The sequence below is a fragment of the Mytilus trossulus genome, chromosome 12, assembly GCF_036588685.1.
Source record: "Mytilus trossulus isolate FHL-02 chromosome 12, PNRI_Mtr1.1.1.hap1, whole genome shotgun sequence".
NCBI lineage: Eukaryota > Metazoa > Mollusca > Bivalvia > Mytilida > Mytilidae > Mytilus > Mytilus trossulus.
Window position 1 is genome coordinate 2,115,261 of NC_086384.1, and position 6,773 is coordinate 2,122,033.

The 6,773-nt window shown below is 30.6% G+C and overlaps 1 long non-coding RNA gene across 1 annotated transcript; it reads left to right on the forward strand.

Annotated features, from left to right (window-relative positions):
* Positions 1 to 1,414: 1,414 nt before the first annotated feature.
* Positions 1,415 to 5,794, forward strand: LOC134693352 (uncharacterized). The gene is made up of 4 exons (XR_010102391.1): positions 1,415 to 1,468; positions 2,123 to 2,183; positions 3,511 to 3,625; positions 5,442 to 5,794. It is a non-coding gene; the product is annotated as an uncharacterized LOC134693352 (long non-coding RNA).
* Positions 5,795 to 6,773: the final 979 nt, after the last annotated feature.

The following is a 6,773-nucleotide window of genomic DNA, read 5'->3' on the forward strand; positions in this document are numbered from 1 at the left end:
TTAGTAATGTTTCCTAAAAGTACTGTTTTTATAGCGGCATTTAATGTACATGTAAACGCTAGTCAAATTGTTGGTAGTGTATATATTTTAGGAATTAGGGGCCAAAAAGGGCCCAAATAAGCATTTTCTTGGTTTTCGCACAATAACTTTAGTTTAAGTAAATAGAAATCTATGAAATTTTGACACAAGGTTTATGACCACAAAAGGAAGGTTGGGATAGATTTTGGGAAGTTTGGTTCCAACAGTTTAGGAATTAGGGGCAAAAAAAGGGCCCAAATAAGCATTATTCTTGGTTTTTGCACAATAACTTTAGTTTAAGTAAATAGAAATCAATGAAATTTAAACACAAGGTTTATGACCACAAAAGGAAGGTTGGTATTGATTTTGGGAGTTGAGGTCCCAACAGTTTATGAATTAGGGGCCAAAAAGGGGCCCAAATAAGCATTTTTCTTGGTTTTATCACCATAACTTGAGTATAAGTGAATAGAAATCTATAAAATTTAAACTCAAGGTTTATAACCATAAAAGGAAGGTTGGTAATGATTTTGGGAGTTTTGGTCCAAACAGTTAAGGAATTAGGGGCCCAAAGGGTCCAAAATTAAACTTTTTGTTTGATTTCATCAAAAACTGAATAATTGGGGTTGTTTGATATGCTGAATCTAATTGTGTATGTAGATTCTTAATTTTTGGTCCCGTTTTTAAATTGGTCTACATTAAGGTCCAAAGGTTCCAAAAATAAACTAAGGTAGTACTTTACATTACAGGGAGACAACTCTGTAAAAGTCAGTTGAACAATTTAATAATATTCTATTGTTGAGGAAAAATTAAGCTTCTCAATGATCAAAATTAGTGTTTGTCAAATTGCAATATAGACAATATTTTTTTTTCTGATAATGAGTGTGGAATATAGCTTAAGTTACAAACTTTTAGAAAAAGTAATTTTTGATGTTGATTGGCGTAATTTTACACAATATTATTTTCAGGGAGACTCAGGAGCACCTGGTGTACCCAGGGCAATAGGAGAAGTTGGAGTTAAAGGAAGGAAAGGAAATTCTGGACCAAGAGGACCACCTGGACCTGCAGTAAGAACTATCTAAAAAGAAAAAAAAAAAAAAAAACAGTTGGATAGCACATACATGACATATTTGTAAGAATATAAATTGTGTAAAAACTGTTAAACTTTGATAATTTTTATTTGAGAAATTATGTCTTAAGCAAAAAAAAGTTTGCTATGAAAAAAAATTAATGTAGATCTGAATGCATAGTCATTAGTGCATAACCTTATATGTTTATAAAGACTTTCTAGTGCTTAATGTAAGCAAAGAATCACAAAGTTTTACTATAAAGGATTTTTTATTTGAACATACCTTTTGATGGAAAGTCAATATTAAAATGATTACTTTGTTTACTTTAGGGCCAACCAGGAGTACAAGGAACTTCAGGACCTAGAGGAAATCCAGGCCCTGTGGTATGTATTCAGCAGTGTTTGTCACATGTAGATTTAATGTATATGGTATGCTTTTTATGGTAGCAAATATTGTAGGATTGATTGATAAGTGTTTGAGTTATGCTCACATTAGTATGCTTATACACCACTTATAAATAAGTAAAAAGACAACTCAATTAACATTACTCTTGTACTATATTTATAGATTATTGTTGATCATCTCAACAAGATTGATTTTCTCGCTTGAGCTGGAACAGCGAAAGGGAGAAAAGCAATCGAGTTGAGATGACCATTGATAATCTGTTTATCGCTATTTTACCTCTGACGACGTTGTCAATTTCAATGTCAATTTTGTTAGCAACGCCACGTGGTCTCCTTAGTTTCTAGCGATAATTTTTCCATCTCAAGCGAGAAGCATGATATGAAAATTATCACAAAAAATATCAAAGGAAAAATGCACAAAATAGCGATAAACAGGCTTATATCTATTTTAATGAATGTTGTATGTTGTTGTGAGAACAGATATATTGAAAACAAATTCAAATATTGTTGAAATTAATGCCAAAGGAATTAGAAAATTATGTATCGTTAATGATTAAAAATGTATAAAGTAATGAATGGTAAAAAGTATGTTTTTCATTGATTTAAATTAATAATACAAATGTGCATGTTTAGGGAAAAGCTGGTACCACAGGACCACCTGGCCATGGGTTATCAGGAGAACAGGGACTACTTGGTAAGTAAACATCACAATATAGATTTTATTATAATTCAAGTATTATGGGGAGTCACAATTTGTATGAAGAGGGAAAGGTATTCTGCTATAATAAACAAATTGTGAAATCTGACTTAATATTGAAACAATTTTACCTAAAAGAGAGGAAGGAGACCACTGAAAAGAGATTACATCAACCAACAACAATTGATAGCTGTAAGAAAAACAACAGCTAACCATGCAATCTATTTGACAATAATTTAATGGACAAACAATTACTTTAGTTAGAGTCAAATAGATATAATTAAGAGATATCTTTATCAGAAAGTTTGAGATTTTACCATCATTTCAGAAGACTGGTAACCAGAGAAAGATTTTCAATACATGTTTTAAGAAATAACAATTATGGTCCTTGAAAGATTTGAAATTAGAAAAATCTATAAACTGTGCTTTGACAGTTTGTTTACTTATACAATAAAGAACATTCAAGAGTTTGATTTTCAAAAAGAGTTAAAGTGCATGTAAAGCTGACAACAAATTAAGCTAGATATAGTTTATTTTAAAAGCCTTTATGTTAATGGTATCTGGGTCAGAATTGATGACTTTTCTCATTACTTGGTGTCTGTCGTCCGTCGTTGCTAACTTTTACAAAAATCTTCTCCTCTGAAACTACTGGGCCAAATTTAACCAAACTTGACCACAATCATCATTGGGGTATCTAGTTTGAAAAATGTGTCCAGTGACCTGGCCAACCAACAAAGATGGCTGCCATGGCTAAAAATAGAACATAGGGATAAAATGCAGTTTTTGGCTTATAACTCAAAAACCAAAGCATTTAGAGCAAATCTGACATTGTAAAATTGGACAACCCATTGTTTGGTTGCTGTCCCTGAATTGGTAATTTTAAGGAAATTTTGCTGTTTTTGAATATTATCTTGAATATTATTATAGATAGAGATAAACTGTAAACAGCAATAATGTAAAGTAAGACCTTAAATAAGTCAACATGACCAAATGCTCAATTGACCCCCTAATGAGTTATTGTCCTTCATAGTCAATTTTTAACAATTTTAATAAAATTTGTAGATTTTCACTAACATTTTCCACTGAAACTACTCGACCAAGTTTATTATAGATTAGATAGAGATAATTGTAATCAGCAAGAATGTTTAGTAAAGTAATATCTGCGAACACATCACCATCACCAAAACACAATTTTGTCATGAATCCATCTGTGTTTTTCTTTTAATATTCACATAAACCAAGGTGAGCGACACGTTTTATTTGGAAAACATTAATCAGGTTCAGGGCTTATATTTATAATAATTAATGTAATCTAAATTTTCAGAAATACACATTTGTTGCTCCAAAGATGTAAGAGGATTTGAAGTTATACAATGACATGAATGAATTGATTAAAAATACATGTAGATGAGACCCTGTATCTACAGTACATGTAACTGGTTTGTACAGTTTTTGTTATGTAGTTTTTATATATAGTCAAAATGGTATTAAAAAAATGCTGAAATCTGCAAATTAAAAATGGAGTCAACTCAAACTGACAAAATAAAAAAACCACTACCAATCAACAGATCAAGGGAAAAATTAATCTGCTATACATGTATGGAATGGACACTGTAAATTTATGAGAATAGAATTTTATATTCAGGATTTTCCTAAGATTCAATTCTTATTACATATAAATATACCCATGTGTTATGCTTGTAGTTTGAGGAAAATAAATTATCAAAATAGCTCGACCAAGATTAAACAATTACTGATATCATGAATTAGGTTACAAAATGTATGTAGGTATTTTTTGTCCTGACTGCAACTGATTGTATGGTGAAGTACATGTCTTTCTGGGCATGGTTCATCTTACAATGACCTGATATTCATTGTGATGGTTCATTGGTCAATATTAAGTTTCATATTTTAGTCTGTTTGTTGTATACTGTATAAAATCAATTAAGATATCAGCTATATTTGGTGTAAGCAATGATTGTAAGGGGTTAAGACATGAAAGAAGGGGGCTTGAAAATGATGAGTTGTGTTTTTATAAGCACTAAGTATACTTACATATACATAATACAGGTTTTGTATAGCACAAATACATGAATAAAGTTTGTTTTCATAAGAAGTTTATTATAAAAATTTAACATGGTACGATTGCCAATAAGACAACTATTCACTAGAGTCCAAATGACTGAATATTGCTAAAAATAAATGAGCATATTTACCGCTTTCACCAATAAAAAACCTGATACAGAATAGTGAGCTATAAGGTGTCAGATCACCAATTAAAAATACCTATCTGTTCAACCAAATTTTGCAATTTTCACAGCTTTCGAAATATTTTAACGTAAGTTAAACTTCATATGATTTGTACATGTATCAGCTTTTTACATGCCAATTTTTTACCATACCTTTAAAGCCTTCTAACAAAATAACTGACCTTCGAACAGAGGTACTCCAAAAATAACCCCTGGTTTTCTGGAAATCTTAAATTAGTATACTAGGGAGCGTATAAATCCTGAATTGTTATTGCAAACTCATAGACAAGTAAATTTTGGCTCAAAATGGTCTAGATATATTTCTCTTTCACCAAAAGTTTCATTTCTGCAAATTTGTTGGTTAGTTAAGTAAACAAGGTCATCAAACACACTGTTTTTTTGGTCAGAGTAGGGCTACTTTTACATACATTCTAAATTCTAATGCAACAACGTTTGTAACGTTCGTTTTGATTGGATAACGTCACTTTCTTACATGGCATCAATTGACAATTGATGCTATGGGACGTACGCGCAAGCGCAGAAGGCATATATGCCAGATTTTAAATACATGTTTTAACGTTGTTTTCTGTCAGTTTCATTAGAATGGAGATAACAATATTGTATTTTAAGCTCTGACGGCATCAATTGGCTAACGAATCGCCAGTAAACTTAATTTGCGACCATCAAATCCCCAATTGATGCCGTCGGAGCTTAAAATACAATACAGTTATCTCCTAATTGAAGGGAGTAATTGGTAGTCTGACACCATAAAATGTCCTGAAACTGGGTTTGTGGGAAATACTGGATAAACCCAGGTTTTACTGTCAAAACTTTACTGGGTAAATCACCATAAAATCACCATATTATCATGTCAGAGCTTGAAATACAATACAGTTTTCTCCTGATTATAAGTTTTGTAAATTATTGGAGATTAAATTGATGTTACCTTTTTTGCTGGACTACAATACAGAAATAAACATTACATGCTGATTTTATTATATTACAGGAACTGTAGGAAGTATTCCAAAGTCTGATTGCAAAGTATGCATTACAGGATTCTATCATTGGAGCAACATCTTAGGAGGATAACTGGAAATGTATGAAGGGATCCTTGGGTACAAATATCAATTATATGCAGAAGTGGACTCTTAAACATTATTAACAGACATGGTAGTCAAGAAATTTATACCATTACCAACTGGAATTAACTATTGTGTTTATTTTTTCAACCATAAGTACTTTCAGAATACAATACAATTCAAATTCAGATTATTGTGTCAACATACAAAAATGTACAAGTTACATTTAAAAAAAATGAAAATGCATATATCATTTACACGATGTATTGAAAATGAATTTTATATAAAAAATGAAATAACAAACATGTTTAGCTTTATATTGTGCAGCCAAACTTTGAAATCTTAAAATGGAATATAAATGCATGTTATTTGTCAACATTTTGCCTTCACCTTAAGATCAGCGTTAAAATGAGAAAACTATTTTGCATATATGAAAAAAGAAGTAGATGGTTGTAAATTAGAGACTTTCAATTTGGTACATTTGTATATCAGCTAGCCTTTATTTCAAAGAACTTTCTATTTTAGTTTCTTAGTACAATGAGATATGAGATATACACAGCTACTTTTGTATAGGTACTATTTCTGTACTAAAAATATGTAGTACTGGAAATTTACTTTTAATTTTTAGTACTATTTCTTTACTTTAAAATTATTGTAATATTTAGGTACTTGTATTTTACAGTACTTGATTTGTACTAAATATTTTGGTACAGAAATAATACAATATTCCATGTTTGAAAATTATAATTTTAAGAGATCTGAAATAGAAAAACTTTCAAAATGCTGAAAATGTAACGGTAATAACCAAAAATCTGTAGTACCTAAATTTCCAGTACAAATTAAGTACTGTAAAATACAGTTACGTAAATATTACAATAATTTTAAAGTGATAAAATAGTACCGAATATTAAAAGTAAATTTCCAGTACTAAATATTTTTAGTACAGAAATAGTACCTATGCAAAAGTAGCTGTGTATATCAATCTGATTATCAGACAGCAATAACACAACAAAAACACCCGGAAGGCATTTAGCTATAGGTGCTAACATGCAGTCCTCAACAAAAGCCAGGTGTCTAAAAGATTTGCCATGATATATTGGATTGACCAGAGACTATAAACAATTACAATCTGAGTCAAAAAAGAGCTGCCAACAAAACCAAATTCTCTGAATAATTTTCTTGTAATAAATATGAGATTATAGACAACCACTGAAAAGATCTACAGATGAACATTTCAGCGAATTTAAGAGAGAACATGA